This window comes from Corvus brachyrhynchos, unplaced genomic scaffold (genome assembly GCF_000691975.1).
Source record: "Corvus brachyrhynchos isolate BGI_N302 unplaced genomic scaffold, ASM69197v1 scaffold97, whole genome shotgun sequence".
NCBI classification, from domain to species: Eukaryota; Metazoa; Chordata; class Aves; order Passeriformes; family Corvidae; genus Corvus; species Corvus brachyrhynchos.
In genome coordinates, this window is record NW_008239758.1 from 6,664,447 (window position 1) to 6,690,189 (window position 25,743).

Here is a 25,743-nt window from a genome sequence, read left to right on the forward strand (position 1 = left end):
GTTCCAATTTTTATGTGTGGGTGTAAAAAAAAAAGATCTGAATTAATCACCTAGTGCGTTTTCCGTATGGCAGTGATGCCACCAGTGCAGTCACAGGAACTGTATCGGCAAGCCATCAGATAAACAGAGAATTTACAGGCCAAATTTGGAATGCTGTCAATTGTTACAAGCACACCTGAGCTGGAGATTCAAATCAGGTGAGCTGAGGGGGAGCAGTAACATACAGGACAGGGAAGAAAGGCGGAGTATGTGTCTGGAGGAACCCTGGAAACAGCCAAAAGAGTGACATCTCTAGTGCTTATACAGCCTGGAGGGGCCAGCAGTGCCAGTGCTGGCTTACACGTGGGGAAACTGAGGCACAGGATGGGAAAGTGGCTTTCCAGATGTCACCTGCTGACAGAGAAAGGGTGGGTGGCCAGGTTTTCACTTCCACTTCTTTGCTCAAGTACAAGGAATTCACACTGCCCTGTAAATCTGCCCCTGTTTCATTTCTGGGAAGCCTGCGGATCCATGCTGCCCTTCAGTTTTAGGTTAGCAGAAGCAGCAATGAAAATCTGTCAGTGAAAATATTGCTCTCTTATCTGGACTAATCTGGGCACCTCTGCATGGAGGTATGTTGCCGGGTGTGGACATGCACCCCAGGTGCACTGGGAAGGCTTTCCTAGGAGCTGCACGCTTTGTTCCTCAGTAAGACACCTCCTCATGTTACTGCTTATCTCTTTTAATAACACAGAATGATGGGGATGGATTTCCAGGGCAGGCTATGTTCCATGCTGCTGTGTCTGCATGGTCTCTTTCCAGCACCAAATTGCATGGACAGTAGGATATTTCCTGCTACTCTTCTGGCAATGAACTCGCAAATTATAAACACAAGGGATTTTTAAACAGAACAGGCTTTTCCCAGGATTATGTCTGAAACATGCCCCTTTCCTAGCCATCCCGGGGAGAGGGGTCTCAAATGTAGCAGTGGTCTAACATATGAGGTGGAGAGATGAAGGATGCCCAGTCATGGTGGGATTCCCCTCTGCTTCCAGCTAGAAACATTCCTGTATGTCAGCATTTCTGCAGAAAAAAAAAAAAAAAAAAAAAAAAAAAAATTCCCCCATGTAATGAAGAACTCTTCTAGAGAGCTGCAACACTTAGACTCTGGGTTGGATTTTATTACCGTGATGAAATTACACAAGCATTGCCTCTCTCCCCCTGCCTACTGTGCAGCTTCCCGCTCTCTCCCCTGCTCCTCGGCTGCCTCCGCACGCTCCCTCCCCGCTGGCTCCGCAGCCGGGCTGGGGGCGGCAGGGAAGCAGGTAGGACACTCTGGGCTCCCTCCCAGCGCTGGGGTTCCTGGGCTGGGATCCCCGGGGCTGCATCATTGGCATGCGGCGCCTGGCAGGACTGCATCAGTGCTAGAGGAGATGCGAGCGCAGAGCCGCGCTGCGCCGCACCGCCCCGGCCGCCGCACCGCCCGCGCCGCGGGCTGCACAAGGTAAGAGCCAGGCTCCCTCTGCTCCACGGAACGGGGGGGACAGCTGGCAGCCCGGGGGGCTCCGTGCCGGGGAGGGAAAAGAAACTAAAGCAAAAGATGCCGCTGAAAAAGAAGATGCTCGAGGGTGCAGAGTTGGGATGGATCGGTGGGAACTGTAGGGACGGGGTCGGTGTCATGAGGCTGGAGGGGTCAGGGCAGTTGTGAATAATTTAAACCAGCCCCGTTATGCTGCCTTCGCTCCCTGCTGCGAGCCCGGGAGATGCTGCGCTGTAGAGTTTTAACTTGGGCTGGAGCAATTTGGAGCAGAGTGCTCCTGGTGGGTGTTCCGTCCGCGGTGGACCGGCAGGGAGAAGGAGAAGGTGCTCGCTTAGGGGGCAGGGGCTGTTGTGTCCGCATGGAGCTGTGTGGGACTGCGGGGGTGGTGGCACCCCAGGGCTGTGTGTGGGTGTGCCGGTGCCTGTGCGCACCGCCCCGATCTGTCCTGCACAGCCAGCACCCACGGCCATCGTCCTCCCTTCCCCATCCTCTCCACGGGAGCTTAACTGCACCTAAAGATAAAGCTGCAGTTAGTCTCCTCTCTTAGGTAGGGTTAAACGAAGCCACAGAGGAAAGCAGTGATGTGGGAGCTGGCGGAGCTGGCAGATCTGGCTCTCTGAGCAGCGGCTGTGGCGGGTGCAGGTGCTGTGGTGACAGGTTCCCGTGCGTGTGTGCATGCCCACAGCACATCCTGTAGCACAGCCAGGCACACATCGCTGCAGGGACTATTTTTCTTTTAGAGGACAAGTGTTGTTCAAGGGAAAATTTTATTACATGTGTCAAACTGCAGCATTATGATCCGTGACACCAAGATCCCATTAAAAATAATGGGTAAAAAGTGGCTCTGCAAGGATATTACTTGTTAGGGATGACCTCGTCTCTAGAAAAAAAGGAAAAGAGTAACAGCCTGATGGTGATAATGTGCAGGGGAGAAGCATGCAGGGCTCCAAGTGTGCCGAGGGGGATCCCTGACTGTTTAGGTCGGACACTTGTAAGCACACACTAGAGCTTACAGGGAACTACTGCCATGAGAGTAGAAATTTCTGGTAGGATGGGAGGAAGTTATGTGTCTGAAATGTCATGAAAATTGCTGTTTCATGTCTCCTCTGTGTCCCTGGTGCTATCACCTGGGGGAAGGGAGAGGAAAAGGCTTAATTCTCTGGTTTACTTAGCCAGATATTGAACATACAACAGTGCCCACTGATCATCCCAGGCACTGAGCCCAATGTCTGCTGCTCTTTTGGGAATACCCTTCAGTGCTTCTGCCCTAAATAACACGGGGCCCTAACACTTCATGCAGTGGGATGTCCGTGGTCAGACTCCTGCAGGACAACCTGGAGGAAGGAGTGGGAGCAGAGCCAGCATCCATGGCTTCTTCTGGTTCTTCTTCCCAATAGAAAAGCCCTCTTCCACCCTCCAGCAGAAAGAGGAGGGGAACATCTCCCTTCACTGAAAGAAAGCTACCACAGGGGCCCTGGGTCTCAAGAGTTCCAAGAGGTCCCACTTAGCTCCTGATGCTTCTCCTCCTCATGGCACTGCTGTGAAAGGCATGTCCTCCACTGTTAGATGAACTCAGCTGGAGATCAGATCTGCAAGGACACCTTAGGTTTTCCTAACACAATTTTGCAGTTGCGTAATGTGGGTGCTGGGGAACCCTTTGGGAGCATCAAAGCCAGAACCAGAAAGCAGCTGACAGGAGACAGCCTTCCACTTCAGCTTGCCAAATTCTGTCCCATGAAGCAGCTTTTTGTACCTATTTATGTTCTGGAACATCTTTATGTGAAAGTCTCTGGTACCTGACAACTTCTGGTTGAAGGAGCTGAGCTGGAGGTGGAAGCCCACTCAGGTTCTGAGGCAGCCCCCAACCTGGAAGCACAGAGCTGGGTGCTTCCCAAAAGTCAGCCTTGCACCTGCAGATGATTTCTGCCAATCTGGCCGTGTGCCTGTAGGCAGGGCGAGGGCCCCAGCTTCTGACATAACAAAGTGTGAAAAATTCCATGAGGAGAGGAAGAGCACATGGGCTGGTGCTTGGTACAGGGGGTGCAAGAGTTTAGTTTAGCCTGTACCTGCAGGGAAAAGGCAGGATGCTTAAGATGCATCCCTTCATGCTCACCATAACCTCTGAGCTGGGAGCACTGCCTTGGTGAAATGAAGTATGAGAGATGAAAAAGGCAGGAAAATTCCCCGTGGTCCATGGTGATGCTGTCCCGCCTGTTCAGCACACTGTTGGGCAAAACCTGGTGAGACAGGTCTGGTTTTGAGGCTCATCCTGCAACTGCCACAGCTCACTTTCTTGCCGGAGCCAGATGGGAGCTCCCAAGGTCCTGCCTTGTCCCCCCAGAGCTGTTGTGGGTGGCCTCTTCCTGGCCACCAGGTCCCAGGGTTGATAACAGTCCTGATGGGGAAGCCAAAGCCAGCCTTGAAAATCCTCTCCCTGCATCGTCAAGCCAGAAAATTGATTTTCCAGATCATGAGCTGAACCTCTGAAATTGTTCTCTTCTGAAGAGATTATGGAATTACTCCTGTGCTAATGAATGCTTTAATGTTACGGTGACTAAAGTCCCATAAGGACTTTAACTGCCAAAAAAAAAAGGCACTGTAGGAAAGGGGAGCCTGTGGTGGCTGTGTCAGACCTCATTTCACCATCTGGGGAAGAGGAGAGGAGGAAAACAAGAGGAGGGTGAGGAGAGAAGCTCAGGAAAATGAGGAGAGAGAAAATGAGGAGAGAGGTGAGGTTTGTCGTGGTCTCCCAGAAAGCTGCTGAATCCATCAGGAATCCCTCCTGCAGCTCCCCACTTTATCCATCCATCTCTGAGTGCAAGCAGGGAAGGTAACATTAACTACTATTAGTTAGCTATTCCCTTTTCACCATCTCTCTGGCTGTACCCTCTGGCAGCAGGGATAACCCAGCTCCTAGTGACCCAGGGCCCAGGGTGGACAGCAGAGACAGGTCTTGGGGCAGGCTGCTGTAACTCCCATGGGATTATCCAAGTTTTGCACTTCCCTCTGCCCTCCTGATGTGTTGCTGTCAGGCTCTGATGGCACCATGACACTGGTTTCCAAACATACAGTAAGAAAGTATATTCCCTGACACCCCCCACAAAGGAGTTTGCCATCTATTAGGGAGGAAATGTGCTTCTGGGGATGAGTCTGCATTCTGCTGCTGGTGTTCACAGAATACAGTCTCACCTCTGCTTTACAAACCCTGGTTTTATTGCACTGTAGCTCCATGGGTTAGAACCAGGTTGTCCCAGACTTGAGCAAGAGTGGAGTTAACCCCTAAGATGGGATGGGGAAGCAGTGCCAGGAAAATGCCTCTGTGCCACAGGAGCTGCAAGGCAAGGGGAAGGCTGGTCTATATTTAGGTTAAGGGCTCTGCACAGAATGGGTAATCCTCTTTTCATGAATTATCCAGGGGATTAGACAGCTTTAAACTCCCCCAGGCCTCCCTGGCTGCAGCCAGGCTTGGTGGGAGTCAGGGGGGAAATGGCTGGAGGAAGGGAGGTGCCAGCAGGTTGCTGATGACTCATTTGGCTGCTGCCAGCCTTGCCAAGCGCTCCAAGAGGTCACCAGGGGCCCAGACGCAGAGTGACACACAAGTGACGTGCAAGGCGAAAGGGAACATCCCAATTAGGAAAGAATATGGAGCTTTATAAATAATTGCAGAAATGAGGATCATGGCAGCAGGTAGGAGGAGGGACAAGAGACCCAAGGCAGCAGTTTTCCAAAGTGTAATATCCTTGCTAGACTTTTCCAAGCTGCTTCTCTAACCAGAAAAAGAGATGCTTTAGGAACTGCAGCTGATACATGCAAGGAGATGCTCCAAACCCACCTGCTTGGGCTGGCTCTGCAAATGCGATTCTGGGGATGCGAGTCAGGTTCATCTATTTGGAGTGCGAATGGATCACTGTCAATACTCCATTCAAATGTTGAAGGGAGGCCAACAGCACAGCTCAGGGACAGTGAGGGGGTGGGGAAGGATGGGATGCAAGCAGGGAGGCAGGCTAGATTGCACCAAAACCTGAATATTTCACTCCGTTATGGAGCAAATGCCCATAGCAGATTTCTGCTCTTTATCTAATGCACAGCTGCTAGAAACAAAAGGAGTCCTGTCACTAATCTCACCTTGGGAGCCTGTACATGCCACAGAAGAGACATTCTTGTCACCTCTACGTGTGGGTCTTGGGACAAAGCTTTGGTGGGGAGATGAATGAGAAAGGCTCACCTGTGCCCGCTGGGCTGTGACTGACATCCAGCTCCTCAAGGATGACCAGGGGGCTTTTCCTCCTTTTGCCAAAGGCAGCGGAAAAAGCCAGCAGGGAGGACCAGTTTGTGAAACAGAAGCAGAGTCCCTGTGTCCTAGCTGATTTTCTCTCCATGGGTTTGTGGTGGGGCCACTCTCTTCCTCCCCTAATCTCTAGAAGCTGGGGTCTATCTCTAAGCTAGTGTGGTTTGCCTTCACTCGGTTTTCAAGGCTGTAACTAAGAAATCAGTGCAGGGCTTTGATTTCCCCAATTTTCTTCACATTTTAATGCTGCCTAGACATCTAGCCACCTTGCCCTGGAGTTACATCCCCACGAACCTGTGGACCCTCACAGTACAGCTCTTATCTTCCAGAGTCACCTTGGCCACCCTTATCTGGACTGTGGAAAAACCAGGTTTATTCGTGGGAAAGTTGAGTGCACCAAGGCACTTTATTTTCCCTGCATTTAAATCAATTTATACCATTCTCTGCTGCTTATCCCACATAACCTAAATCAGGATTCGACCCTGCTGTGCTTTCTCCTGCCCAGAACTGGGACAAATTGAAAGCCTTGTTCTACTGTTCAGCACTCCTTCTTTTACTCACATCATCTAGAGGATGCTGTTTAAATAATGTCAGGGGAGTCTGAGTTGAAGAGGGAATAAAAGAACAGTCTCCCAACTCACTGCTAGGATGGGGAAATCTGTGGCTGGCCCTGCAGCTCCTGCCTTGCCCAGGCACACAAGCAGAGTCAGTATCAACCCTGGCTTGTTTCTGCCTGTGAAGGCAGAGCTAGAAATCACTGGAGAAAGCCTGGGTGGAAGAGGGAAAGCAAAGAAGGAAAAGACCAGGGAAAGTCTTTGCCTTTAATGTGAGCTAATGTCTTTCCTCCCTGCGTCGAACATCCTCAATTTCCTGTTTAACTTAAAGTCAACACATCTGTCATGTTAGCATCGCCCGCTGCCTGGTTTCCCCAAGCCACCCCCCTCCCATCTGCTCTCCTTCCTGCCTCCAGCCTCCCTCCACTCCCATTGCTCCGTGGCTGGGGGGTGTGTGCATGCGATGGTGTTTTCTGCTGGCTGATGGACTTTTCCATAGCTCGTGCTTCAGTACCTGGATGTGGTCGCAGTGGGATGATCGGCTTGGCTTGCAGAGCATTTACTTCTAATCTCCGGCTTGTGACATCCTAGCAGAAAGGGGCAAGCCTTTCAGGAGCAGCTCCACGGGCTAGAAAAAGGGGGAAAATGGCTGGTGAATGGCTGTGATGAGATATTTCCTAGTTCTGGTAAGCAATGATGCTTTTCTCTTTGGTCCCTTTCTGGGCAATCAGTCCAGATACAAAAGTAATAGGGCTTAACGGGGTAGAAAAGCAAAAGGAGGGAGCTGAAAAAGAGACAGAAAAAAACCCAGTGAAGCTAATTTGGTTTGTACTGAAGCTTTTCCAGGGATCAGTGCTTATCAAAGCAATTTAATTACTGTTATGTGAGAGGCTGGGAATCAAGCAGATCAATGTGTGTGCCTGGGCAGTCGGACCAGCTCTCACTCACAGGCAGATCCATTGCCCACCCTGCATCTTTTTTTCCTTTGTGTTGTCCAGCTTGGTCTGATGTTTTCCATGTCCTATGTGAGCTCCTACCTGAATGCTGCTTTTTCTGCCCTGTGCTTGTTACTGCAGGAGTTGTGGGAAGTAATTCATAAATTCCTGCCCCTAAGTTGATGCATAAAGCCTCTCAGCTTTCCTAACTGATAAACTATCTCCGTCCTGAAGTCTAACTGCATTTTTCACTGAAACCAGTTCCCTCAGTTCTGCCAGTGGCTGATATAGAGAGAGGTGCAGATAAAGATGTTTGGAGGGAAGAGGGTGTCACAGGACACTATTAGGACCATGAGCTGTCTGGTGTCCTGGACATTGGATTACTCCAAATGAGAGGTTTGCAAGTCAGTGTCTCACAGGATTCTCAAAATAGGTGTCCTGCATCTTAGCTGAGTGACAGCAGAGCTCTTATACCAGAGATGAATTTAGGGCCCTTGTTTAAAGAGGATCAGGGAATAATAAACCTAAGAGCAGCCTTTGCAATCTGGCTGTGTTGAATCTGTAAAGGTCTGTACATAACAGAAAAAACAAAGGAGAAATGTAGTGATGAAGCTCTGGCAATTTTTCTAACAGGTTCAAAGATATGGCCTTCTTGACAGACCTGAGTTTTACCTAAAAACTGGTGCAGAATTTGGTTTGGGGATACCAAACCAATTCTTTTTCCTAGATTTATTTATGACAAGCAGAATTAAAACTAGCTCTGGAGAACATTTCAGAGATGACTTGTTTATAAAAATATTCCTCTCATGATGTATTCATGTAGAAACCTCCACTTGCTAAAAACTCACACATTTCCTACTCTTTGATGTTAGATACGGTAACACTGAGAGTAGGGCACTTTGGGGTTTGTGATTATTCTAGAGAAACCTAGAAGCACCAGCTATACTAAATTCTAAAGAAAAAGATCCTCCTCTCTTCAGCAGCAGGTTTTGACTTGGAGTTTTGTTTCAAATGCGTTTCAGGGGGACAATCTTTTGTACCAAATCTGTGCGGTAAAGAGGGGGTGAAGAGAACATGGGGAACTGGAAGGGGCTTTGCGTGGCTTAATCCCAGCACTGGGCAAGAAGGAGAGAGTGCAAGTGCAGGAACTGCCCAATTTGTTGTCTTTGGGGGGTTGATAATATGAGGAAATCATCTTAGAGAGGACAGCTTTTGCATCCTTTAACCAAAACACCATGGTTTGTTTCAAAAGGTTGAAAATCCTTCATTCCACATTTCCTGGAATATTGCTTCTGAGCACCAGAAATGTCTATAAATTATTTTTCTTGTTGAATTATCTCCTAAAACCTGCAGTAATGTTGATGCCAGAGTATCTCTGCTGTCAGTTTGATGTGTGCACTTCTCCCACATTCAGTCTGAGATGCTGGCCAGTGGTGACTGTGCTTTCCTGTCCCTCTGCAGTGCTGAGACAGGCAGTTAATTTCCCCTGTTTAATTAATGCCTCTGTAATATTTATAAAGAGAAAAATCTCATACCCATCTGTGATAACTCTGGTGCTTCTGCCAAGATGAAATTCTAGGGCCAAATGAATATTACAATATGCTGGATGTAGAGATGTTCATAATGTCCCAAATTTCCTGAGCCACCCTGATTTGATAATGGGGAATTGAAGGACCGATCCTAAACTCTTTGTTTCTGGATAGAAACGGAATCGAATGTGCTAGAGAATTAATGAATGTTATTACTTTAATTGAATTTTAGTCTTTTCTTATGGATATTTGGGTTATAAAGGATGGATTTCCCTTGTGAAAACAAAATCCATTTGGTGAGGGCAGGGAGTCATATGGGATCTTGAATGAAGAATAGTCCAGATCATTCCTGTGAAGGCACTTCGCATCAATCATCTCTTCAAGACAAGGTAATCAAGAAGATGGAAGATGAAACCTTTCCTTGCCAGGGAGACTTCCACATTATTTGATTGAAATTGGAATCCTGTCACCTCACGCTTGTCTCTCCAGATTTTTCTTACCACATCTGCTAAATTACCACCAGCTATTTGCATTTTAAATGAGGGTTTCCTCCCGCACACCCCATCTGCTCAGCCTGTTTGTTCTTCCCGTGCAGTCACGACTTGGTGATCACGGTTACAGCAGAGGAAACTCACTGGTGTTGGGGGGAGAAGGAAGTGATGTGGCCTGGCAGATTCCCTTGGCTTTGTTGGATCAAAAGAGGAGCTGGGTTAAAACTGAGGGGAGAACCTCTTATGAATGAGATTTAAGTCAAGGCAAGGGAGCTGGGTAGCTCAGGCCACTTTGAGGACAATTCTTCTCTTTTTCTAGTACCACCCCAGGGAATCTTTACAAACAGACGTCAGAGAGTCTCCAATATCTAAGCTCTCCTGAGCATGTTCTCAGCTGCCCTAATGCCAGGGTGGCAGAAGAAATTACAGCTTCTCTTACTCAGAGGTGGTGGAAATGTGAGAGTACTTTAAGTATTCTAATCTCCCTCATTAAAGTTGGAGGGGCTGCAGGTTTTCAGAGGTGTTTTCTGCTCACCTTAATGTCAAACCTGGAGATATGGCTACAGATAGAGAGGGATGTGGTAGAGACTTGCCAAGTTGTGATGTGGAGGAGATAGTCAGTAGGGCTGCTGACTTATCTTTTCAAATCCAAGACCCAGGCAACATCAGAACTGACCAAGAGAAGCCAGGTACAGCTCCAAGACGCCTCTTGGCATGAGGACTGTGTCAAGCCTGGTGCTGGGCAGGCTCCTCCAGGAGATGCTGCAGGACTGTGAGGGCCCAGTTCTCACAGATTCAGTGTTTCCAGTCAAACTTGGTGTTTCTCTCTGCTTCACAGCAGCTCTTGTGGAAGATGAGTTTGCAGAGAGCTGGAATTCAGCAGCTCCCCACTGGGTGATGGATGGATTTGTTCAAGCCCGTGTTCCCACCGTGCTGCCAGCACAGCAGCTGCCTCCTTGGCCTCCCACCCTCCCAGGCTGGGAGTAAGAAGTGTGGTGTCCTCTGAGCACCACTGCAGTGTGGAGGCTTTCCCAGTCCTGGCCTGGAGATAATCCCTGCGGGGTGCTCTGTAAAATGCAAGAGGCTGACCCCTTTTGACCGTGGGGAAAGTGCTATGGGTGACAATCTGCTCCTGCACATGACATGCTCCACACCCCTCCTACTCTTGAGGTACTGCAGTGGTAAACTGAAGACAGGTCCTCTGTCAGGACACAAGTGGTGTCTCAGGGATTGCTCCCACCATATCCCTCTAGGCATCAGGGAAAAACCTGCCTCCTCCAGGGGACATTTCTCTTGCCCTTTGTGGCAGATGGTCAGGCTGCTGCAGATTAACTGCTGTAGTTATTGCATCTTACAGTTTCCTGGCCTCCTGAAGTTATATCCAAGCCCTTCTCAGGCACGCAGGATTCTCCTGGTGCCCCCCTCTGCCTTGATATTCGGAGGAGACTGCCATGGAGGAGGTGGTGGTGACCTCTTTGAGGAACCTCATTTATGTTGCAGTCCTACAAGTAGTGACGGCCCTCCATCAAGCCCAGTTACACCTTGTTCTGCAGCTCCTGTGAGTCACACTCCCTGGGAGAGGAGCACATCTAGGGTATCAGGTTAGAGGCAGATTAAATTGGATGCCTCCCTGAGGATGATGGAGGGTTTGGGGGACAAGAATGGTAGTAAGCAAAATTCTTCTCCAGCTGTACTTGGCACAGAGGCTGTGTTGCACTGGACACTCCTACTGATGGATAAAAGTTCTTTTAGATTTACAAACTGTCCTGGGTGGGTGGATCCTGATGTTATTCTCAGGGCTGTAAATCCAGTAAAATAAGTAAAATTTCTCTGGACTTATACCAGAATAAGTGATGGATGGGCTGTTATGAGAGATATGGTACCTCATAATGTAATAAATGCAAAAAGTGATAATTCTGCTCTGTACACAAAGTCCTGGGCTCTCTCTGCCCTGATAGATGGGAAGTAGGAGAAGAGGAGATTATTTGGGCTCATGCTGCTTGGGGCCACAAGAAGTGTGGGCTTTTTACAAAATGGCAACGGATTCTCAAATGCTTTCAGCCCACTTCAAAGGAGGAAACCTGACCCAAATTCCTCTCATCTGCTTCCACTGAAAGTGAGAGTACTGGTGGGATCAGCCATTTCTTGGGGGGGTTCATTTGTCCTTCTACACCCCTAAACCAATGCACTTGCAGCCCAGTGCATTTCAGATGTTTTGTCAGGACTGTTTCATTGCAGCAATCTAGTGTGCGTTAATTATAAGCAGGCGTAAATGAGGTGTTAAATGATTTATAGGCAGACCCAGATCGAGAAATCCCAGTGGTTTCTTCTCCTGATATGTAGCTGCTGTTGAAAAAGTCAGACTTCCTGGCACTGAGGAGGAGATGAGGAGTCTTTTCACTTGCAATTCAGACCCGAAATTGCTGGGCTTGGTGCAGGCTGAGCCTCCCTGGTGAGCCCAGGCAGGCTGTGACCAGCATGAAAGGAGCAGGGAGCCCATCTCCAGTGGGGCCAGCACATGCATGACAAATCCTGCTGCCACCACTGCCAGTCACTGGCCCTCTGGGCACTGTGGTGGGACACCCTTGGGAAGATGGGGAATGCCTTTTGCATTCTCAGAGCCAGAGGATGGGAATTAGGAACAGAGTAATTTTAATTAATCTTGTACTTATTATTTATCACTAATTGGATATGCTTTTGGTGCTTTTTTCCCCCTTCTTTTAGATAAGGGTGTTTAGGGTTGGTTATTAGTATCCATTTAAAATTCTAGCAGGGGAGGATCCTTTGTTCTTAGGAGCTCAGACACTGCAAAACTGTCAGGTTGCAGGGCTCGGGGGCTCTGGTAGGAAACATTCATAGACCATTTTTGACCAGAAAGCATTTGGTGCTTTGACATGATTTTAGAAAGTCAAGCATGACTAAAGCGGGTCACTTTGGGGTCTCTCCTTAAGGCTCTATTTCCAAGCAACCCTCCTTAAGTGTGCTGGCTACCAACAGTCTGTGCTGAATGCTGCAGAGCCACCAGATGATGTCCTTTAAACTCCTGCAGTCCCTCTGACACACACGGAACAGGCACTAAGGGAATGAGGAAAGATTAGGAAAAGCCTAATTTTGCCCCAACACACACCCTGCAAGTTCTGCAAAGCCTTGTCTGTAGCCAAAGCTTACACCCTGCCTGCTTTAAAACCAGAAAGAAATGGGAGGGAGCTCAAGTCCTGCTGACTCACAATTACAGGGCACTGAGCACAGCAATTTCCCAGCCATCAGTAGGAAAGGAAGTAAGATTTACACCTGGAAAGCATCAGGGAATTTGGAAGGGAGGAATGAAAAATAAGTTGCTTCAAAGCCATGATGTTTGAAAGCTGTCACAGCTCAAGCAGAAGGCTGAAACAGGGCTCCCACTTGGCTTTCTCCACAGCAAATCCGGAGAGGAGGCAAGTTCTCAGGATGGAGAGAGGCTTGGTGAGGACGAGAGCCCCCATCCCCCCTCGCCCGCTCTGTGCCAGGCAGCTGCTGCTGGTCCCTGCAGTTCCAGGCCACGCAGCTGATTAAATATTGAAAGGGTTTCATTGCTGTTGCTTGAAAAGCTTCTGTCTGGATGAAAATGAAGTTATGTGAGGACAAGTTTGTGCTGGTGAAATTAGTCTCTGTTTGAATACATCTGGCCATACCATACAAACAGACCCAAAATAGCTTTGTGGGTTTTAACAAAAAGGCACCATCAGGACGTGGGTTTGGGTTCCTCAGTTTCCGAGCCAAGGTGTGGGAGTGCTCAGGGGGGTGGGGTTTGCAAATGGGGGTCAGGATGAGTTGTCAGAGACCCTGTGGCATTCAGAGGCTGTTGCAGGTGTTCAAAGGCTGGTTGTGAGGAGAGCCAACACCTGAGGTCTGTGTGTTCACAGAACAGCTCCAGGCTCACCTCCTACACACCCCCAAAACCCTGGGAGAGACAGTGATGGATGGAGGTGCAGGCAGAGAGAAGAGAGGGGAAAGGGATTTGTGATGAGTTATAGGATAAAGGCAGAGGCAGGAGGAGAGTTGGGGTTAGAGGCAGGGGCCAAAAGCGTGAGAGATTGAGAGGGTTGATCTGTGGGCTGTGACTGTAGGGAGTGTCACAGCATCACAGCTTGGCCTGAGACATTTAGTCACTTTTTGCTGTCAGAAAAGACATGTTTGAGCAGGAGAAGGAAGTTCCCTTCATTGTCTGAGTGTCCAAAACAGACATGCAAATCTGTCCTGTGATCAAAGCAAAACTTTGGAAAAATGTCTCTTAACTCATTAGTGTAAGTATAAACAGAGAAAAGATATCAACTTGATTAAAATGCTGCTGTAATCTGCAGAGATGCTGGATAATCTGTCCTGAAAGCACCAGGCCACGTAGCAGGCAGGGAGGCCATCCAGCCTGGATGAACAGGACAGGCTGGGTAAAGTGGTGCTGGTCTCTCTGGGTCACACGGAGGTTCAGACAGAGGAAGGAGAGACAGGATTTCCATCCTTCCTGCAAGGGGAATTTAGTCCTTGCATTGGACTGCATTTATTTTAATCATCACTGAGAATTGGTTTCTGGTTGTTTTATCTATAAATTAGGTCCAATTTTGCCATAATTTTATGAAATATTTTTAGAATTTGATGGTAGCATCCTATGAGAGAGAAGTCAGTAGAAATGCCTGTGACTGAACATGCAAGCAAAGCTTTGCTTACTCACAGCCTGAGCGAACTGGCCAACATTTGCTAAACAAAACAAGGCAATTTTTCCCCAATGGTAAGGAAAAAAGGGATCAGATTTATCTTCCTTGCTCAGGCTAAGGTGATATGTCTGCAGCAGGATTTGTGTTTTCATTATTCTTTGGACCTAATTGAAACTCGATTTCAAAAATGACATGAATCAGTTCAGTTTATGGGAGTCAATAAGCGGTTTGTAAATGGTTTTTTTAGTGTTTCATGACAATTGTTAAATGCATTTGATTAGAAGAACATAGTCACAGCAGGGCCGATGGATGGATTCTCATCTGAGCAAATCTGGATTAATCTATAGCCCTAAGGTTGTGATCCATAACATATTTGAAATCAAATTAAAAATCAAGACTGCTATTAAAATGGGATGTGTGTTCATGGTGAAAGTCATTTGCTATCATTTTGGCATCTTTTTCATTCTTTCAGAGCATCTAGTGTAGCTCTTCAATTTCAATTATTTTTTCATAATTATAAAACAAGTTTTTACACTGGGAAATATTCCATCTGGAAGATTTCCAAAAGAAAATATTTCTTTTGACATTTAAAAATCAAATTCTGAAACGGTTTTTAATTCCTACTAGACTTAGATAAGCCATTTGATTAAAAAACAATCCAGAGTTTCCATCTCCCAGCAGTGTACTGAAAAATGCAGGACCTCATTATAATTATTAAATTAATTATTGTTGAGGATTTTTTTCCCTCATATGTGCTATGAAATAATGCTGTGATTTTGGCAGACTTCCAGCATCTGAGCCTGTGTGGCTCAGCAGAAATGCACGGCAAGGAAGGAAGCAAATGAAGGCTTCACATCTGTGCTGCACAGGTTTTCCCTCAAATGGGAAGGAATGCCCGGCCTGCCAACCCCACAGGTTGGAATTAAATCCCCCAATCAAATAGGTCAGCTTGGAACAGACCCTCCCCAGGGGTCTTGATCTCCTGCACATCTTCCTGAATGAGAGGATTTTCCCCTTTTAATGCTTTGGAAACGCAGCAGCCCGAGGGCTGTGGGATGGAGGCTCAGGGCCCCATTAGAGTCTGTGGCACCTGAATTGTAGGAGACAGCCTTTGTCTTTTCCCAATTAATAAGTGTAGCTCTTGTTCAGCTTCTTCCTTTAATCCCTACTTTCCATCAGTGCAAAGTGTCTGGGAGGAACTCTCTGTGGAGGGATCTCCCCTGGATGGGAAAAGCTGTTTGGCTGCAGGAGTGGTGGTGCAGGGCTTGGGGCCATCCACCCACAGGCAATCATAGGCACCCACAGACACCCACAGGCACCCACAGACACCCACTTTCCCATGGGGAGCTGGTAGGTGCTTCAGTGGCCTTTCAACAGCAACCAAACCAGCAGCTCCTTGCCCTGCCTTTGCAGCACGTGGGAGGTGGCAGCTGGTGGATCCCTGCCCTGTGGGGATGCTGGGGATAATGAGGCTGCTTCCCTGATTAACTCTGGCAGTGGCTGCTGAGTTAATTAGTGGGCAGATATAGGATACCAGGCATTACTAATTTGTCCACAAATGCAGCTTGGAGCTGAGTGGGTTTGGGGTGAAATTCGTCCCTGCTGTTAGCAAAAATAATTTTCAATATCTGTTTCAAAATGTTTCAAATTCCTATTTGAGCAGGAGATGCTTCTGCTGTTTCCACTGTGAGATTCCATCATGAGGTTCAATCTGCATGGGATTTCAGTTCAATTCAGAATCTACATGGCTTCATTTCACATCCATCTGGCCCTGTTTGCCCATGTCTGGACTTGTGCCTTGCCCTTGACAGGTGTGGTCATTCAGGTTTCGTCTTCTCACCAGGAAGGGGAATCTTGCTTGCTCCAAGTGAGGGAGATCCAGTTAAGCATGGGAGGCTCCTGAGAAGTGCCTAGAAATAATTAATTTACTGTGGTTGCAGAAGCAGAGGCTTGTTCTGACCAGTCGTGTGTGGTTAAAGCACATAAAGACAGAGCTCTCCCAGGATCCAGCTCGTATAGAAAGGACAGGCAGGACCCTCAAAGCCTTCAGCAATTTCACAGGGAGCAACTGTTCAGGTTTGCATGAACTTGGAGCACCCCAGTGAGAATTCCTGTCCTTGCAGCTGGAAAAGAGCTGTTACCAAATGTTCATTATGATAGTAACCACTTCGCCATTGGCTTGTCGCCATGGCATGATCTGTGCATCAGCAACTCCATTTCCTGCCAGATCCAGGTAGGCAGATGTTTTCTTTGGGAGTGTTGTGGAGACTGCAAGTGCTTTGGATTGGGATACTATGCCCGTGCTGCATCTGCTTTCATCAGATGCTCCTTCCATAGGACATCAGAGATAGCATCTGAGTGAGTGATGGAAAATAGGTGGAGTAAAAAGGGTGAAAGGTTGAAAATGGAGTTACCTGTTTGCTACTCAGTTACTCATCACACAGGAGGGGTTTTCTTTCTTTTTGTTGCTGAGTCAATTGTGCATATCACACTTTACCAAACGAGCCTGTTCTGCATCCTTATGCAGAGCATTTCTTGCTTGAAGATGGAGTCAATTACAGTGCATGTATTTACCCAGCCTGAGGAGCCTGCCTGGCTCCCATCTATATTTCATCAGCCCAGTGCTCCCCGAGGCTTGCAGCACTTTGCTCTGCCTGCAGTGAAGGGCTCCTCCACTGCAAAAGCAACGACTCAAGAGAAACGCACAGACAGATGAAGTTCTCTGGATTTAACATCTCCTGGCAGCCTTGGCCTTATCCCCTTAATTCTGGGTGGCATTTGGATGCTCTTTTCAGCAGCCAGACACCAGCTGATGTTTAATCTACCTGCCACTGGGCTGATGTAGAGAACAAGCTGCTCCTCACACCCTGTGCAAGTTGGAAACCAACAGCAGCACTGACCCCCTCCTGCCATGCGGTGGTGTCTTTTCCATCTTTAACTCATAGAAGGGTTAAAGCAAGGTCTCCAAAAACTTCTGGCTCGGCGGTACAGTCAGCGCAGGCTAACACAAGTTACTGACAGCAGTTTGTCTTTGATTTTCAGCAACCCCACGGATGAGGTTTCTGTCTATCCCCTCAAGATCCTGTCCTTCAGCCCCAGAAATGTTGTTGTCAGGAAGCTTTGTCTAAATTTCAGCATCAGTTTGAATTTCAGGCTTTTACATCTGCTGCAAATGTCCCAACACCCCTGGACAGCTCTACTGGAGCTGGACAGTCCCTTTACAACATCCAATGAAGCCAATGGGTTCATGGAAAAGAGAAACTCCCCATCTATCTTTGAAGAACAAGTTCATTCCCTCTGGTCAAAGAATGTTCATCCAAAAATTTTATTCTCAAAAGAAAAGGCATCTGTTCTGGACAAATTAGAAATGTTTGAGAAGCAAATGTTTCCTTTTGTCCATTTACACTGAAAATTACTAAACCTGCTGCAGAACTTTGAATCCTCAGGGAAAACCAGCCAAATTTTCAAGAAAAATATTACTTATGTGAAGAAAAAACATTTTTAGCACCTCTTTTTTTTCATAGAAAACCTGTCTATTTTTTGATGCTTTTTCTTGCTTTATCAGCCTGATGAGACAGACAAGCAAGGAGTAGAAAACACTTCAGATTGATTTTTTTTAACCTTCAGAGTTATTCCCCTGATTTCTAGTAGATTCCCCATTTTCTGGGCTCTCAGTCAGAATCATGTGGAAGAAACAATGTCTGTTCCTCTCAGCAGGACTGTATTTTTAGAAGGGATGCAGAAAGGAGACGTAAGGTGTTTTTTCTCCACGTAACATATGAGCTTTCCAATAGTAATCCCATTTTTTTATTATTTTGATTTTACTTTAGGATTGAAATACTGTGGGTCTTGATGGTATTTGAACCCATCTTTGCCCATGTGTGATTTCTTCACAGTGTTTTTATCGTGGAAAGAATAAATGACACATTAGAGTTAAATCTTCAGTCACTGATAGTGCACCTTGCTTTTCTTGCAGCTGGGATCAAGCCAAAGGAATAATTGTGTGTATCTATGCAATGCATATCTCTGAAATCTCCAGCTCACATTGCTCCGGGATCCAAACACAGGTGATTTTATGACAGTTAATACCTGCTGTAATTAGGAACCTAATTAAATATTCTCTGATCTTACCCTTCTCAGAGTCGATCAGCTCAGGAGGCTGATTCAGATTTTCCAACTCTTTCTTCACACAGTCTCCTACAGCAAGTAAAGCACGGTGATTTCTAGCACCCTTTGAAGTACAGACACTGCTCCTCAGCATCCCAGAGCTCAGGGGTGAATAGACCAGCAGCATGAGCCAATGTTGCTGGTAAGTTCCTAAAAAGTATGTCAAATATGTTAAAAAAAAGAAATCACACAGAATGACTGAGCTAGAAAGGAGCCAGGGAGGGCAGGAAAGCTGGAAAGCTTGGCCACTTTTGAGCAGAGAAAGTCAGCAGTGCCTCAGCCATCTGTAGCAGCACAGCGGGCGATTTGTCAGGTTAGGGTGGAAATGAGTCTGAGAAGGAGCTGGTCTGTGGCTGGGGGCAGGTGCTGAGGGTGCTGTGCCGAAGGATCAGCAGCTTTGCCTTCGCTTGGCAGCCAGGGTTACTCTACCAGAAGAAATCAGCCCTGTCCATGAGCCAAGGGAGCTCTCTGCATGATGTCATGCTGCAGGGGAACCCCTTGCTGCAGGTGCTTCCCTCCTGCAAAGTGCTGGAAATGGGAGAAGTAGACAGAAAAGTCAGGCAAAACTTCCCTGCCTGTACCAGGGGTTCTGTGAGCTCAGACTGGCTTTTAGTCTGGCTGGGAGAGGTGGGTGCTCTGAGTGAGAAGGGCAGAAGTGGCTGTTGTTTGTAGGAACAGCACTGAGGCAGCCCTGGGGTTATACAGGCAAATATCAGGGATGAATTTGGGTTCACAAAGCCTTGCTATGCTTGCAATCCACTGTAGTGAGTGGCACAACTGTGCTGGTCACCCAGCTCTGACCACAGGGGAGTTCCCCCAGAATTTGCAACAGTCAAAGACAGCAACAGATTGGGAACCCTCAGGGAGAGAGATTTTCCTTGTTTTCAACAAATTAGGAGAGTAATTTCTAAATGATGAGGGAGAGTTACTTCCCAGAGAAAATCCTGCTCATCTCACAGTGAAATTCCGAGGTACATTGCTTGCAGACAGGAAACCTCTGCAATCTTCTCAACTCTGCATCAAACTCTGCTACCCCAAATTCAGGCACCGTGCAGCTGGTGTTGAACAGAGACCTCCTGCAGAACCTTGGAAGGAGAGTCTAGATGAGGACAGCTGGGCAGGGGGCACTTAGGAAGCAGGTAAAGCTGTCCCCTACACTCTGTAGAGGACGGACACACCTTTTAGACACCAAATTTTATGAGATAAGGTCTTACTAAAAATTAAAAAAACCATGAAGGACCAAATGCCTCACCTGGAGGTTGTTGTGGAGCCTGGCTCAGATTAGTTCAGAGGTATAGTGTGGCTTTTTCTTGCTCTCTAATTGTGTGGAAAAAAGGCTTTACCTGGATCCTACAGGTGTGAGCAGCCCTGCACAGCAGCGCGTGGCCATGGGAAGCAGTGAGCAGGGAATATCCTTGTGTCATGTCCAGGCAGCTGTGTCATGTGGCCCATGACTGCCTCCACTAAAGGCCATAGGCCAGTCCTAGAGCAATCTCTGGGCACCAGCACCTCAAAGCATGGGGGTCTGGCCAGGACCCAGCCCCAGTCATGGGTTATTGGTAACTATGGAAGCTGCCACCGTGTCCAATCCCCAGCTTCCCTACAGGGAATTGAGAAACTTGTTTTATTTGGAAATAACAGACCCTTCCACAGACCAGTTTTAGAACACATCTCATCCCAATCCCAGCAGTAAACCCATTTACTGTGGAAAAGAGGCAGGCGGTGCTTGGCCCTCTTCCAGCACTGAGCTTAAAACACAGCAGGCACGTCAATGCCTTCAGCTGTCAGCTCTGTGCCCATCTCTAGATCTGTTTGAGGTTTCCATGTGTGCAGGGGCTGTAGAGACTCGGCAGTGTCCCCATTCCATATTCATTACCTTGAGTCCTCATATCTGCACCTCGCTGGAAAACTTGATGAGGGAATTCAGTGCTCAGGCAAAGCACCAACTCCACAGGCCTGAAAACCAACCTCCTCTACAGCACAAACACACCAGTTTTACCAAGCAACAGCAATTTGGATGCCCTTATCCAGCAGAGATGCAACATTGCCTACCTCTGTTCCCAAGTATCTCGCAGCATATTCGGAAGGTAGAAAGCACTCAATGCCATCCCCAAAACAGGAAATAGAGACAGAGATGGCAGTCACACAGAGCCCTATAAAAAATCTGTTTCAGAGAAAGAACTTTCTATATAAAATGTCCAAAATTGAGGTGTTAATCACAGGTCCATGATGGTCTCCTACCATCACTTCCCTGCAGGGATCTCATACAAGCAAGAGGGGAACTGGTCACCTCTTTCCCCTCCTGCCTGGCTTGCAGTGACGGGATCTGTTCCTGGAGGTTTGGCACTATGGGTTTCTGTGCTCTGGCTGTTTATTCCTGGGCAACCAGAAAGATTTTGCAGCCACCAGACTTTACATTCATCACTAAAGTGCCATCAGAAAGCAGCTTTTTGCCTATTCAGTCTGTGTTAGCTGAAAGGCTTGATATCCACCCTGTCTGTCGGCTATTCCCTGGCTCCCTGACAAGGGAGTGTGAGGTTACACTTTGATAAATAACTTCTGATCATCACCCTCTTGCCACTTTCTTCACCTGGGATATTCTATCCTTTTTCCCCTGAAGAGGCATTAGTGTGATCTGCCTTGATTTGTTATCCCCTTGAAATTTGCCAGCTAATCCCCCCAGGCTTGTCATCTGGAGGACACCTGTTCTCACACTCCACTTCTTCCTGCCTTCTCCCATACATCATCCAAGATTCCTGCTTCTAGCAAAAGTCTTGAATTTATCTTGTTTTAGCTTTACTCCAGGTGTGATAGACTGTAATTCTCTCTTCCCCGTGGGGAGCAGAAGCCACTTGCTGAGATATCACTTTATCTTCTGGTGTCATTTCTGTGTCAAAAGTCCCAGTGCAGCAGGTGAAGGGAAAGACATTCCACAGCCTTCCTATTACTGCTACCCAGGATTGACAGCCCAGGGAAACATCTAGCTTGGGATCCCCTCTCTGACAGTTGGCACCAGCAAAATATGTCCAAGAAAACTTCTTGGTGGACAGTTACAGATCAGCCCACACCAGAGAGTTCTCTTGATATTTGCCTCATGTCTTGAAGAACTTATTTCTCCCAGTAGAAAAAACATGTTGTAGAAAAAGAAACTCAAATGAAACTGACTTTTTTTCCTCAAATACATCCAATCCCTTCTTTTTAATGCTGCCAAGATGTTGCCTTTTATTCCCAGGGCCCCCACAGGTTAGTGTGTAAACAGGAATTTCCTTGTGCAAGATTTTAATCTCTTGCCTTTCAAATTTCTTAAATATCCCTTTGTCCCCTATTATGAGACTGCAAGTCCATCTCATTTACATTTTGAGGACAAAGAGACTGTGGTGTTTTTTTTTTTCTCCCCCATTGCAAGAGATATTTCCCATGTCCCAACATATGCTTGAAAACAGACCCCACATTGGGGGTGAGGAAGGCAGATACTGCATGGAGACCTTTTAAAAGCTGCTATCTTGTCATGCCTTCCCTTCCTCCCAACACAGGTCTTTGGTGTGTGCTAATCTGGCAGCCACTTGGCCACCAGAGCCGTCTGCCAGTGGGTGACTCCACTCAGTCCTGACAGCATTGCCAGCTGACTTGGGGCTGAAGGGAGGAGAGAAAACAGAGCTCTGTGCCGGGGCGCAGGACACAACCTCTGCAGCTCAGTGGGGAGGAACAGCATCAGCAGTAGGAGTAAGTGTGACAACACATTTCAGGCTGCACCACCTGCAGATGCTGCCAAATTCAGGGGCTCCCCTGTGAGTCCTGGGAAAGCAGGAGCTAGAGGAAAGCCCATGCTCCCTGATCCCATGCATCTGGTCATCGGAGGCCACCTGGAGGAACACGGCTGTGGGGAGGGTTGGCAATAGGGGGGCACTTGAAACCCAAATCCTGGCAGCCAGTCCCTGACATGCTTTTCAAGAGCAGCTCTTTGGGGCCCGTTGTGCCTGGCTGTGCAGCACACAGAGCATGGCCAGCTCTCCTGGAGCTCTGGACTATCAGAATGACAGTCAAAAGGACGGGCAGCCAAAACGTCCCCGAGGAGCCTGGCGAGGTTTGATCTCAGTGTGTCGGGACGAGGACTGGAACTGGGTAATAACACACTGACAGATGAAACCCTCAGAAGGGGCCACGTGCAGCTGTCCACCTCAGTCCCTCAATTTGCCTGCTGACACAAAGAGCTGGGTTCCAGCTGAGGTGTGGAGAGGGCTGAGGCAAAGGGTGCCTGGATACCAAACATGATTTTGCAAACAAGCTCAGGGCAAGTGGAGACCAGCCAATATGTACATGAGGCAAGTCCCAGACTCCTAGCAGGAAGGAAGATGATGAAGTTCCTTGCTGCTTAAATTTTACTGAGAGCCATATTCCTTCACTAAACTCACTGCCAGGGAGCTGGCACTTCTGCTGTAAAACTCCTTGAGCTGGGTCAAAGCGGCTGGGCTTTGGGAGCAGGTAGAGGGATTCCTCTTACTTCAGTATCTGCAGAAAGGAGAACACTTGGACCAGGGACAATGGGGATCGTCAAAAGATACCTGCCCTCCCCCTCTGAAAGTCAGAGCATCTCCTTTGCCACTAAACTCACTGCCAGGGAGCTGGCATTTCTGCTGTAAAATTCCTTGAGCTGGGTCAAAGCGGCTGGGCTTTGGGAGCAGGTAGAGGGATTCCTCTTACTTCAGTATCTGCAGAAAGGAGAACACTTGGACCAGGGACAATGGGGATCGTCAAAAGATACCTGCCCTCCCCCTCTGAAAGTCAGAGCATCTCCTTTGCATGGGAATGCTTGAGTTTCAAGATCTCTCTCACCTACCTTCTCATTTTCAGGGAGTCTGTGTCCTTACATGTCTTCTTTGGCAAGGGCTGAAATGAGAGGAACAGAAGGAGAGCTATGAAACATGCTGGAAATATTCTTGATTCTGATCAGAAACAGCACATTGGAAGTTATTCACAGTAGACTCTGTCCTTGCAAGCATAATTTCGACATCACAGTGGTCTTGGCAAGGACAATCTGAAGTCCAGAAAGGTGAACTTTGGAGCTCTCCATCAGTGGTTACAAGATTCTCTTTTCAGTTATGCCTGTGTTTTCAAAAAAAAACCCTACACAATCTCTGACAGGTAGAGAAAACAAGTTATTACAGCTATTTTGCAGACAAAGAACCAAACCTAAGAGTAACTAAATGTCTTGCCTTAGGTTAACCGAGCCATCTGTGGAATTAGAGAAAATGTACAGAGTTCTTGATGTTGCCCAAGTCACTAAACCTTCTTTCCTCTAATCAAACCTGCCTGAGTCCTGACAAATGTCTGCACAGGCACGTATTTTTCAAAATGTTTTTTTACTCTGTTCAAATTTATAGAGAAATTCCAGGTAAAACATAAGCAGAAGTTGCCTGAATTCAACTCTCCTGGCATAAATTCCCCCGATGGCAGTCTGATTTTAACTCCCATCTGTACTGTCGCGCCCCTACCCACAGGCATGAGTCACACTGAGCAATAAATAACAGCTAAATCCTTCTTCTGCCTCGACAGGTGATGCTGAGGATTTTCTCTCTGCGTACACATGGGGTATAGTGCTACAGCCTGATGATGTATTGTGGCTATTAATTTGGGGAGATGAAGCTTTTTCATCATTAATGTCCAACCTGAATGCAGGAATTTATTAGTGTGTTTGGGAAGGAAATGCAGAACCTTCTCACTGCTATGAAGTGCTGAGTCTAATTGGGGTTTTTTTGTTTGTTTGTTTTTCTTCTTTTTACTGGCTCAAGGCAACATTTCTCGACTTTCTGAGACCAGTACTGTTATGCCTTTTTCTCCCCCTACCTTTCTGACCTTCACCATCCCCTGCCTTGTCCTGCCTCCTTTCCTGTATCTCAAGCTCTGCTGTTGCTTTCTCTCATTCTTTGGCTCCTACAGCATCTTCTCTTTGTTTCAGTCTTTTCCTCCTTTCCTTGTCTATTCCACAGAGGCACAAACATCATTTCAGAAGGCTGTGAGACAGCAAATGCCCCATGGCACAGCTGAAAGCCACATGACTTTGGGTTGTCAGGATACTGGCCAACTTAAGGCTCTGTGTAAATGAGCTGCTCTTGCAGAGACCTATCCTAAAGTCTCCTGCAGGGACACAAAAGGAATGAGGGAGGCTTAGGAAAAACCACTGCCAGGCAACCCAACTTTCCATAATGTTAAGGGGCTGATTACATGTGCTCAAATTATCCATTCCTCTCTGCTGCAGGTGCAAAAATACTGCTGGGTGCTCTTCTGAGTCTAAATCCTTCATGAGTATAAAACAAAAGTGTAAATGTAGAGTTGTTGTCTGTAAGGTTGCTGTTAAGTCGACACCAACATATTCCAGGCCCTATGGCAACTTTTTATGACTTTCCTCAAGATGCTGGTTTCAAAAGTAGGTTGTTCAAAGATCTGAGAATCTGGGATATTTAAGGTACAGCTAAGACAGGCTTTGCAAATTGCCTCCTTACAGAAGAAGACATCACTTTATGGGTAGGTTTTGTGATATATGTGGGGCACATAGTGAATTTGATAGCTGGACAATGGAATCTGTTGAATGATCATGGTTGCTTACAAGGTTCAGGTCTCCTCAGTAGAATTTCATATTAAAAAAAAAAGGTTAAACTAATCAAAATGCTGTGAACATGAATGGAGCAAAAGCAATTGCTCCAGTATTTTCCCTGCCACTTAACCTTGAAAGGAGTCTCTTTAAATCTGCTTCTGCTTGCACTTGTATTTCTCCACAGGCAAGGTGATAATGAACAGTGCATTTGCAATTTTGAAAGCCCTTGAGGCCACAATACAATTGTATTGGAGGTCTTATGCAGAAAGGAAAGAGGCTGGATTTGGTTTGAGAACCAGCCCTTTTATCTGATCTCATAATAACCGTGCCCCTTTAGGCTTGATCACTGGGCAGCCCCGAAGGGAAGCACAGGGATCAATCTTATTAAAGGGCATGATGGAAGCATAAGGTTGGCTGTGTCTGTGACAGGCTGTAGGGGATTTCTGGGAACGAGCGAGAATTCTGGCATGGCCAGTGCATTTGTACACTTCCCTGGAGCTGGCGAGCAGCTGTCTCAAGAGACTGATGCCTGAGCATCCTGGGCTGGGAAAGAGCTGTTCCTGATGGCAGGAGTGGTTTCCAGCCTGTGGAAATGTCTCTACTAGAGTTCTTTCTCAACACACTCCAGTACCATGGAAAACAGGAGATAACAATCCTGCAAAGGCTGCTGTGAGGTGCGGTAAATTGTTTTGTCTCCATTAGTGGGGAGGCTGGTTGGTCCCCCAGTGATGGGAAGGTGATCATGGGCAATAATGGATGGGCTTTTATCAGTACCACAGCCACCTTCCATCTGAGATTGGGGATTATGAGACTTCCTGGCCACAGCAGTGTGGGAGCACTGGGCAAGGGGTCATTCTGTGGCACAACACTCTGAAGACACTGGCTGCATGGATCCAGAGGGAGCAAGGCAAAAAAGAGGAAAGGACAAGAGCAGGGAGAGCTGGGGGAAAACAGAGCAGACCTTGAGGCTGCTCTGTTAG

The 25,743-nt window shown here is 47.4% G+C and overlaps 1 protein-coding gene across 3 annotated transcripts in view; it reads left to right on the plus strand.

Annotated features, from left to right (window-relative positions):
- The first annotated feature begins 1,203 nt into the window (after positions 1-1,203).
- The window catches only part of SV2B (synaptic vesicle glycoprotein 2B), a 65,338-nt gene continuing 40,798 nt past the window's right edge, over positions 1,204-25,743 (plus strand). Inside the window, exon 1 of one of the 3 annotated variants that reach the window (XM_017742695.1) lies at positions 1,204-1,483. The gene's annotated coding sequence lies outside the window, so the exon portion shown is untranslated. Of the gene's footprint in view, positions 1,484-6,786; positions 7,048-18,197; positions 18,314-25,743 lie in introns of those variants that run through there. The other 2 variants (XM_008640103.2, XM_017742696.1) reach the window with 2 other exon arrangements.